Source organism: Choloepus didactylus, assembly GCF_015220235.1.
Source record: "Choloepus didactylus isolate mChoDid1 chromosome 11 unlocalized genomic scaffold, mChoDid1.pri SUPER_11_unloc3, whole genome shotgun sequence".
Taxonomy (NCBI): domain Eukaryota; kingdom Metazoa; phylum Chordata; class Mammalia; order Pilosa; family Megalonychidae; genus Choloepus; species Choloepus didactylus.
Genome location: NW_023637580.1, coordinates 1,693,957 through 1,705,610, shown reverse-complemented (window position 1 = coordinate 1,705,610; position 11,654 = coordinate 1,693,957). Strand labels below are relative to the sequence as shown.

Sequence of the window (11,654 nt, the reverse complement as noted above, 5' to 3'; positions counted from 1 at the left end):
CTCAAAAGACATTATTGGGAAATTTAAAGGAAAATCCATACAATGGCAAAAAATTAATTGCAGTCATTTATCTGATGATTCTAGTATCCAGAATATATAAAGAACATTTACAACTGTAGAATGAGTATACAAATAACCCAATTAGGAAATGGGCAAAGGTTTTGAATAGACATTTCTCCAATAAAGATATAAAAATGGCCGATAAAGACATGAAAAGATGCTCAGAAACCACTGATCATCAGGGAAATGCAAATCAAAACCACAAGATACCAGTTCACGCACTATAATAAAAAAGATGGGTATTGACAAGTGTTGGCCAAGACGTGTAGAAATTGGAACCTCCTACACTACTAGTGGAAATGTAAAAATGTGCAACCACTGTGGAAAACAGTTTGTCAGACCCTCAAAAGTTAAGCAAAGAATTACCATGTGATCCAGAAATTCCACTTCTAGTTTTATACACATTGTTTTTGTTTCCTAGGCTGCCTGAGAAAATGTCATGCAATGGGTTTGCTTAAATAATGGGAATTTATTGGCTCATGATTTTGAAACTAGGAGAAGTCCAAATCAAGGCATCATCAAGGTGCTGCTTTCTCCTCAAAGGTTGGTTTTTTCTGGAGCTGGCTGGGCCAGTGATCTTTGGTCCTGGGCTCCTCTCTTCCATGGCACATGGCAGCCTAGCCTGGCTTTTCCCTTCTCTTTCGGGTTCTGTTGATATTCACCTTCTGGCTGTTCCTGCTGTGACTTTCTATCTGTCTGAATACCATTCTGTTTATAAAGGACTCCAGTAATAGGATTGAGACTCATCCTAATTGGGTTGGATCACACCCTCACTGAAGTAAGAGGTCCTATTTACAATGGGTTCACACACACAGGTATGGATTAAGTTTAAGAACATATTTTAATGGGGTGCATAGCTTCAAACCACCACATCCATAATAATTGAAAACAGATGATCACACAAAAGTGTGTACATGAATGTTCCTAGCAGCATTATTCATAATAGTCCCAAAGTGGAAACAATCCAAATCTCCATATACTGATGATTGAATAAACAAAATATGTCACATCCACACAATGAAAATTATTTAGTCATAAAAAGGAATGAAGTGCTGATTAATCCATGCATGAACCTTGAAAACATTATATAAATTGCAAGAAGCTAATCATGAAAGGCAGTTATTACATGATTTCCTTTATATGAAATGCCCAGTATAGGTAAATCCAGAGAGATGGAAAGTAAATTAGTGAATGCAGTAGCAGAAGGGAAAGTGACATACGGAATTACTGCCAGTGGGTACAGTGATTCATTTGATGACAATGTTCTGCAATTACACAGTGGTGATGACTGAACATTCTTCAAAGTATCCTGACAACCACTCAAATGTTCACTTAAAATGGTATGCAAATTGCATCTCAATTAAAATTTTTGGAAAATATAGTGGCAATTAAAGATCGAGAAGCCTTGGAATGAAGATATTCCAAGTTATGGAGGAAGAACACAAGACAGAGATCTGAGTCAGATGGGAACCATGAAGTCTCTTTAGCTGCACAACATCAGTAGAGTCCTGAGATGCCCCATAGCTATTGGGTCCAGGAATTCCAGTCAAGAGTGTTGGATTTCTCTACACCCAGTTCTTCCATCTCATAATATTAGGAGTATATCCAGTTGACTCTCTGAAGACATTTCTCTTGTTCTAGAAATGCTTTCTTCTGACTTTCCTCTAGGCTGTTAGAAAAGACTTGTGGGAAATAAAGGCAGTGAGTGAAATAGGAGGAGAGACCCTGAAACACTCCCTTTGGCCTTTCCTATTCTGTTGTCAGTCAGAGGTGGGTAACAGCACCAGAGATGAAGGCTTTTGATAACATGAGATATGTAGGGATTTGGGGAAAATGTACAATTTCAAGCAACTTATATGTGATATGCTAACAAATTTAGGGAGAGTCACAACATACTCTTTGGCTGGATGTTTCAAAGAGGCTAATTGTCGAAAGGTGGCTATCTAATTTTGCAAAACTATAATAGAAAGGGGAACCCATTCATCCATGTTTTGCCTCTACCTCAGGGCTCCAGTCTTTGGGCTCCCTTTCTTGACTACATTACGAAAGCAGATTCCAACCTGACCTCCATGGATATAGTTGGAATAGCTGCCTACTTGGGATCATAACACAGCAAAACAGAGGACTGTGGATGTGGATGAAGACTTTGGGTGCCCCAGAAGATGCCACATGCCTCCACATCCCCAACCTTTTATACTCTCTCCTTATTCTCACTGACCAGCCCCTCAGTGGTTAGGGAACTAAGGGCCAGGGAAGTCACAGACACCTCTTTGCTCCAACCCAGGGCTCCAGGGCACATTCTTTTCCCTATACCACCCACATTTTCTACCACTAGCACTTACATATGCAACCACCAGTGTATTCTGTCTCCCCAATAACTGCCCCAACACAACCCAACACATTCTATGTGTGTGCCAGTCCTCTGGGACTTTTAGCACAGGCTTATTGGCCTCACTTCTTGAAAATATGTTTTAAAAATTTAGAATACAAATATTGATTTGTAGAATAAAATGGGACCTACACTTTCATATATATGTATAATACATGTTTCATAGATTGATGCCAATAGCCTCCATTCAAATACCACCAGGAGCACACATGCAGTTGAGCAAAAATTGGATTTATTATCCTTTAATCAAGAGAAACAGCACCATGGGACCTGAGTTTTTCACTAAGAGGGTGATAGAAGGGACTTATAGGATTTTCACTTGTATTAGTTGATATGGGGGTGGGTTAAAGGAGTGTGGGTTGCTCAGGATTGAGAAATCTCAGAAATTGGTAAGGATTCTATGGTTTAGATCTTAATAAATCTTACCTCTAGGGAGGTCATACCAGAGCAAGACTACAGCTGTGATTAGTAAAGAAGCAGAAGTCACTTACATGGCTGGGAGATGGGGTGGCTGACATTTTGTAGCTTGGACAATGTCCATGTTTTATCCATGTTCAGACATGTTAACAGAGTGGATTGGTTTGGGGTTTTGTACACCATGGTCATTTAGTAGCCTTGTCTGAAGTTGATGTTCTCTGAAATTGTTTATGTCCATCAGCAGAACACCATGACCTAGCTGAGGGTACCAGGCCATCTCCAAGATGAGAAGGGAAGCTTTTCTTCTTCTCACGTATTTTAATGAGAAGTGGAGGCAGGAGGTAAGCTGAAGAATTGCAGACTGTCTGCTGAGGCCTTCAGGGTGACTGCTCTTGACACAAGTTCTAGGTTAATAAAAGGAGGGAAATGAAAACTGTCAGAAAATAATGGATCCACAGTGAGGGAGGAGTGGGAGCTGAACTGGCAGCTTCCCATAGGCATAAAGGAACTTCAGTAGAGGGATAAGCCAATGTTCCAGAATCCAGGGGGCCCTGAACCATTCCCCCTCATGGCTTCTCACTTCTCAGTCCCTCCTAATGTCTGGCTCTGCCCCTGCCCTGAATCAGGAACAGATGTCACCATCCTCCACTCCCCTAACTCTCATTTAACTAGAAACACCACCCTCACTCCTGCACCAACAAACTCAGTCCCAGGAACTGCTTAAATATCAGTGCCCTGGGGCTTAGAACTGGGAAGTGCTGAGCCTCCTGCACTGTCAGATGCCAACTTGGAAAGAGGAAATGTGCTCTGACCCCACATTGATGTACCCTAGCAGCTGCCTTATTTGAGAATATTCCAAAGAGAAAGCAAACTTGATATGGAATAGTAATTTCTACCATGAAAACTGTTTTTTGTGAAACATCCAACACATTGAAAAAGTAGTTGAAATAAAAAAAATTGCTTTGGCCCTTATTCTGCAAATAACTCTTAAACCATGCATGAAGTATCAGAGTAAATTGAACCTGTGCACATGGGATCTCACAGGAGAGGGTGTGTATGTGTGCACATTTGTGGGCATAAATATTTCACATACTAGGTGCCAAGTTGACTATTTGAGGTTCTTTCAGATAAGCACAAGAGAGTGATTCTCCATGAGAACAACTCTCTCAGGGACTTACCTTTACCTTCATCAAACAACTTTTGCGCTTGGATTTTTTGTTGGGATCTGAGGGAATTTATCTCCTCCAGGAGGGCATTCTTTCTATTTCCCAGACTTTCTCCTCCATGAATTTAATGTGACTAAGAAGGATAACAAGGGAAGATATTAGTAATTACTGAATGCTAATATTTGATCCCTTAACATAGTATTGGGACATGGTGCTTTTTTGTTATTTTCACTATCACATCTGAATTATCTTATTTTTCTAAATCCTATACCAAAAGTTCATTCTAGAAATCAATTACAGCTTATTTGTAGAGAAACAGAGAAATAGAAAAATATAAATTTCTTAAATTCCATTTCACATGCATTGCTTATTCATGTGATGATGTGTGGATTCTCACATCTTAAGGATATAAATAATAAAATCATGTATATTTAAAACTATTAAAGATGCTGTCATCCAGCAACATTTAATGCTGTGTTCATTCACACATAACTATGATTTTTTTCCAAATCAGTTAAAATCACAAAATTATATAAAATGAAAAAGGAACATTGAAATGTAACTGGTTATGATGAAATTTTAAATCAATAGTATTAACACAACTTTTTTATGACACAATACACAAGTTTTAGGATTGAAATAGCCTAGTTGAGTGAGACTTCTGGAGAAGATGGCCAAGTAAGGAGCTTCAGTACTCAATCTGTCTCCAAAAACAACTAGTGGACAGGCAGAAATGGTCTGAACAAGTACTCCGGGTCTCTGGTGGCCAGGGGAGCATTGTACAGCATCTAGCAGGATGAAAAGTCTGAGACACTGCATTAAAGAACTGTGACTAAATTGCTCAGCAGTGACTGCTGGAAACCAGCCCCCACTCTTGAGGCTAGCTGTCTTGGACTGGATCCCGGCTGTTGACTGTAGAGACAGAGGGATGTGGAAGCCCTCTTCCCCAAGAAGGGGGGCATGGCTGAGTAATAATCATCATGGGTTTTGGTATACAAATTGTGACTGTTGAGTCCTGGCTTTGAACAGTGGTTTTGGCCCACCCTGTACAGGGAAAACCTGGTCATTGATTCAAACTCACTGCCAACAGGGGAGAAAGTGGTGGAAGTTCAAAGGTTCAGAGTCTCCTTAGGGCTGCAGGGAAATGTGTGCCGAAGAGTGCCATCTGATGGGTAGGCCAGGAAAATGCAGCCCTGGGGGGCTGTCAAAAAGGCTTTTTTGCATGTTTCCTGACACTTTTCTCAGGGCACTTTGGAATTGGTCTGCACCACCTTCATGGGTCCTTGGCCCTGTTTTGGTTGGGAAATGCTGACTTGTAAAAGTCCTCTTTGGGTGACCCTCCACTCAGAATTTGCTCTCTAGGCAAAAGCAGCTAGCGACAATGAAAGGAGAGTAAAAAATAATATAGAGGAAAATGAAAAAACAAACGTAACAGCTCAAGATTCCAGAGAAGGAACAGAAGAAAGGAAGCTTTTCCTGGAGGTGAAACAATTGCATAAAAAGTGCAATCTTAAAAATTATACTGGGAGGCAGGACAAGATTGTTGCATAGGGAGGTGTGAAATTTAGTTAGTCCCCCTAGAGCAAGTAGTAAATGGTCAGTAACAACTAGAAAATAGTTTGGAACAATTGCTGGGGGCATGTCCATGACCAGACAACATCAAACATCAGTCAGGAATGGGTAGAATGGCTGAGATCACAGCATAGAACCATAAATAAAGTTCCACAAACTGTGGAGCTGGTGCCCCTTCCCCACTTGCATGACAAGCTGAGTTGCAAAATTTCCTAGTGGGGAAAAGAAGCAGTTCTTGCTGGGAGCAAGGGAATGTAGCTCAACCAAGCTCCAATTGCAGTTTTTTAAATGCAATTTTATTGAGATATATTCACATAACATACAGTCCTTCAAACTGTACAATAAGTTGTTCACAGTATCATCATATAGTTGTGCATTCATCACCACAATCTTTGAACATTTTCATTACTCCAAAAAATAAAATGAAAATTAAAATAAAGAGTATCCAAAACATCCCTTTCCCTCCTTCCACATTGTACATTTACTTTTTAAATACAGTTTTATTGAGATATATTCATCCACCCTAAGTCATCCATAGTGTAAAATCAATTATTCACAGCACCATCAAATTTTTGTGTTCATCACCAGAATCAATTTTTGAACCTTTTCCTTACCCCAAAATAAAAATAAAAACAAAAATGACAACTCGATCTTTCCATCCCATCCCACCCTATTCTTCATCTAATTTGTGTCCCCATTTTTCCACTCATCTGTCCATACACTGGATAAAGGGAGTGCAGCCACAAGGTTTTCACAATCACACAGTCACACTTTGCAAGCTACAAAGTTACATAATCCTCTTCAAGAATCAAGGTCATTGGATTGCAGCTCAACAACTTCAGGTATTTCCCTCTCACCATTCCAGCACACTAAAAACTAAAAGGTGATATGTATATAGCACATAATAATGCCCTCCAGAGTGACCTCTTGACTCCGTTTGAGATCTTGCAGCCACTGGAACCTTATTTTGTTTCATCTCTCTTCCCCCTTTAGGTCAAGAAGATCCTCTCAATCCCACAGTGCTGGGTGCAGGCTTGTCCCCAGGAGTCATTTCCAGCATTGCGAGGGGTATTTACACCCCTGGGTGTCATGACCCATGTAGGGGGGAGGGTAGTGAGTTCACCTGACAAGTGGTCTTAGAGAGAGAGGGGGCCACATCTCAGCAACACAGAGGCTCTCTGTGGGGGACTCTTAGGCACAATTATAAGTAGACTTAGCCTCTCCCTTTTAGCAACTAGCCTTAAAAGGGAGAGCCCCCAGATAGAGGGTTCAGCCAACTAAATTGGCAGTCCTCAATGTTTGCTGTAAAATCAGAAATAACCCAGGAAGGAAAGTCCAACACCTCTGCATTTCTCCCCAGTTCCTCAGGGGGCCCCACAAATACACTTTTACTCTCTGCCCATATAATTCTGGGATGTATTGGGATTTCATCCCAGCCTGTACAAACTAATCAAGCCCCACTTCCCTTTCAAAGTTCCATGCACCTATGGTGTTCAAACAAACTAATCATACTGGTTAAATTATCTAATGCTACAAAAAAATATAGATCCTGAGCCAAATAAACATCTCCTCCCTTGGTTTTGCATAAACATTGTAGTTTTAAAACCCAGTCAGTAGCATCCTTTACCCTTGGGCCTGATTTGCCTAAGTCCTAACCATATCTGCCTCATTCATATCTCTAATTGAAGTCTGAACTCTTTTTTCAGCTCTTTCAACAGTTTCCTTATTGGGTAATATTGACATTCAGAGCTGCCAAGTTCTATCTCTGAGTCACATGTGTCACACAGATACCCAAAGTTCCAGAGACTGAGCAGGTAATACACAAGGAGCTCAGCCTCTCAGGATTTAGAGATACTGATTACAGTTCAGGAATAGAAGTGACTGCTGTAAGAGCTTACAATCTAGGGACCATTACAATAAGAATTCCCCTGATAAGTTGTGCCCTAAGATTCAGTTCTGAGAGTTTACACATTGTCATTAGTCCATATTAGTGAGGCATTATATTTGTCCTCTTGTTTCTGACATACTTCACTCAAAATGCTGTCTACAGGATCCATTCATCCAGTTGCATGCCTCACAGCTTCATTCCTTCTTGTAGCCACTCAATTTTCTATTGTATGCATACACCACCATTCACCATTCTGTTCATCAATCAATGTACCCCTAGATGACCTCTATCCATTGAAAATTGTGACTACTGCCACCATAAACACCAGTGTGCAAATGTCTGTTCATGTCCCTGCTCTCAGATCTTCCAATTATAAACCCTATTGTGGGGTTGCAGGACCTTGTGACACCCACATACCTAGCTTCTTGTGGAACCACCACCCTGTTGTCCAGATAGTCTACACCATTCTAATTTTCCACTGAGAGTGAATACATACATCTCTCTCTCCAAGTTCTCTCCAGCACTTTTGTCCCTCTGTTAATTTTTCCCCCTGCCATTCTATAAGGATATATTAAAATACCATATAATCATCCATGGTGTACAATGAATTGTTTATAGTATCATCATATAGTTGTGCATTCATCACTACAATTAACACTTACATATATTCATTACTCAGAGAAAGAATTGGAACAAGAGCGTAATAAAAAGGATAAAAGGGAAAGTAAAAATAAAATACAGCCACAAAGAGGGAGAGGTGAAAAAAGGCAAAAGTCAAAAGAAAAAGGAACAAAAAAAGGCAACTAAAAAGCCACAAAAGGAAAGGTTAAAATAAAATAAAATAGCATAAAAAAGTCAGACAACACTAATGCCAAGAATCCCATACCATTACTTGCTGCAGGGTGAAGAGTGTCAGAAGCCAAACTTAAGTCATTTCCTGTGTGTTTGTTTACCCTCATGCCCTGGGGCTGAGTTCTCTGAGGGAGGGCCATCACTTGAGTTGGTCCCACCCCCTTTTTCTAAGGGAAGATACACCCCCAAGGGAGTTATCTTCTCCGTTTGAATTCCTCCTTTGTCTTTCTGGCTCTGGGTCAGCATGAAATTGAAGATGCTTAGCTTGGCTTCTGATACCCTCAGTTCCTTGCTAGGAAAGGGCCCACTGAGAATTAAATACTCTGCACCACTTTACATTGGTGGGGAGCTGAAGGCTGACAAGTGCCAACTGCTGGGCAGGATAGGAAAAACATAGAGCCTAAAGGCCTTACAGGGAATTCTTATAATCTTCTGGGTCTCACCCTTAGGAAAACCTGATACAGAATACATCCTTCTCCTGAGACCTGGGCCTGTCTAGTCTGGGAAAATCTGATTGGGGTAATCAATGAAACCATATGCCTAGACAATAGAAAATTACAGATCACACTATGAAGAGTGAAGATATGGCCCAGTCAAAAGAACAACTTCCCCTACATCTGAGATACAAGAATGGGAACAGCCAGTTATTAATCTCTCAAACTTCCTAAATCAATTCAGAAATCAAATCAGTGAGTTGAGGGAAGATATGGCAAAAGAGATGAAGGACATAAAGAACACATTGGACCAACATAAAGGAGAACTTGAAAGCTTGAAAAAACAATTGGCAGAACTTATGGGAAGAAAAGCCACAATATTAGAGATGACAAAACACAATGGAGATATACAATAGCAGATTTGAAGAGGCTGAAGAAAGGATTCAGGAACTAGAGGACAGAACATCTGAAATCCCACACACAAAAGAACAGATAGGGAAAAAAAAGGAAAAATATGAGCAGGGTCTCAGGGAACTGAATGAAAACATGAAGCACATGAATATATGTGTCATGGGTGTCCCAGAGGGAGAAGAGAAAAGAAAAGAGGCAGAAAGTATAATGGAGGAAATAATCACTGAAAATTTCCCATATCTTACGAAAGACATAAAATTATAGATCCAAGAAGTGCAGCATACCCCAAATAGAATAGATCTGAGTAGACTGCTAGATGCTTAATAATCAGGTAAACAAATGTCAAAGACAAAGAGAGAATTCTGTAAGAAGCGAGAGAAAAGTCATTCATCACAAAGGAATTTTGATAAGATGATGTTTGGATTTCTCAGACACCAAGGAGGTGAGAAAGCAGTGGTATGAGATATTTAAGATATTGAAAGAGAATAACTGCAAACTAGGATTTCTATATACAGAAAAACTGTCCTCCAAAAATGAGGGAGAGTTTAAAATATTTTCAGACATACACTGAAAGAGTTTATGAAAACAATACCTGTTCTAAAGAAAATACTAAAGGGAGCACTACAGGCAGATGGGAAAAGACAGGAGAGAGAGGTTTGAAGAAGACTGTAGAAATAAAGACTGTCAGTAAGGGTAAAAAGAGAGAAAGAAGAAAAGTAAAAATAAAACAAGATATGACATAAAATCCAAAAGTCAAAATTGTATACAGTAGACATTACATTGAATGAAATTAGCCAGAAACCAAAGGATGGATGATGTATGGTCTCACTAATATGGGCTAACATTGATGAGTGAAATTTGAGAGTTGAGAACACAGGTTATTAGGAGATCAGAAGATGTTAGATACTGGGCATTTGATGCTGAAGGAGTACAGAAGGCTCAAAAAGATTGTATAGATACAGAAATGGAATGGATAGCATAATAGTGTTTGATGGTAACACAATATTGTAAGTACTCTGAACCAAGATGAGTGTGAGTACAGTTGAAAGAGGAAGGCTAAGGTCATGTATGACACCAGAAGTAAAAATAGAAAATAAAGACTGGGATTGTATAAGTTAGCAAAGCCTAGAGTGTTCAATGATAGTGATTAAATGAACAAATATAAGAATGTTTTTAGATGAGGGAGAACAAAAGAATGTCAACATGGCAAGGTGTTGAAAATTGGATGGTGTAGGGGAAAAAAAAGAGAAAAGACTCCTATCTCACACCTTATACAAAAATTAAGTCAAAATTTGTCAAAGACTTAAATGTTAGAACCAGGACCATAAAACTCCCAGAAGAAAATATAGGAAGCACTTTCAAGATCTTATGGTAGGCAATGGTTTCTTGGACTTTACACCCAAAGCAAAAGCAGTGAAAGAAGAAATAGATAAGCAGGACCTCATCAAAATTAAAAACTTTGTGCTTTGAAGGACTTGTCAAGAAAGTGTAAAGGTAAACTAATCAATGGGAGAATCTGATAATGATTTAATATCTAGAACATATAAAGAAATCCTACAACTCAACAATAAAAAGACAATCCAATTAAAAATGGGCAAAATACTTGAATAGACATTTTGTCCAAGGAGGAAATACAAATGGCCTAAAAGCCCATTAAAAGATGCTCAATGTCACTAGCTATTAGGGCAATGCAAATCAAAACCACAGTAAGATATCATTTCACACCTACTAGAATGACCACTATGAAAAAAACAGAAAACTACAATGTTGGAGAGGATGCGGGAATTAGAAACACTGCTGGTGGGAATTTAAAATGGCACAGCCACTGAGACAGTTTGGCATTTCCTCAGGAAGCTAAGAATAGAATTGCTGTATGATCTGGCAATTGTGCTAAGTATATACCCAGAAGAAATGAAAACAGGGACTAATGTAATATAATGTAACCTAATGTAAACTATGTACTATGGCTAACACTTGTATTTTGATATTCTTTCATCAATTGTATCAAAGATACCACACTAATGCAAGTTTCAATAGTAGGGGGGTATATGGGAACATCATATTATTTACATGACTTTTGTGTATAACTATATCATAATTTTAAAAAATAATGATTTAAAAGAAACAAAGTATTCTAGTTGCAATTACTTGAATATTCAAATATATACACTTTACCAGTAATACTATAATTACAGTATGTCATTGTGTGTATTGCTTAAAATTTCAGATGAGGATATTAACAAATATGGGGAACTTTGTCACAAATGTAGAATGAATTATAAGGATTTCATTATGTGGAAAATCAAAGACAACAAAACGTAACTTGAAACAATCCATTCTTTGCAAATTTTCACTTATTTTCAGTTAATCAGAGAACAACAGTTTATTTGTTGGTCAAAGGATACTTCACATAATTTCTCTATAAATATTACTGACAAATTTAGAAAGCATTTCATTGAAAACTT

General features: G+C 38.9%; 1 long non-coding RNA gene across 4 annotated transcripts in view; it reads right to left on the bottom strand.

Annotated features, from left to right (window-relative positions):
• Positions 1-202: 202 nt before the first annotated feature.
• The window catches only part of LOC119524653, a 56,142-nt gene continuing 44,690 nt past the window's right edge, over positions 203-11,654 (bottom strand). For 3 of the 4 annotated variants that reach the window (XR_005214862.1, XR_005214864.1, XR_005214863.1), the window contains exons 2-3: positions 4,045-4,165; positions 2,205-3,270 (exon numbers count right to left, since the gene is read on the bottom strand). This is a non-coding gene — a long non-coding RNA (uncharacterized LOC119524653). Of the gene's footprint in view, positions 1,743-2,204; positions 3,271-4,044; positions 4,166-11,654 lie in introns of those variants that run through there. The other variant, XR_005214865.1, reaches the window with a different exon arrangement.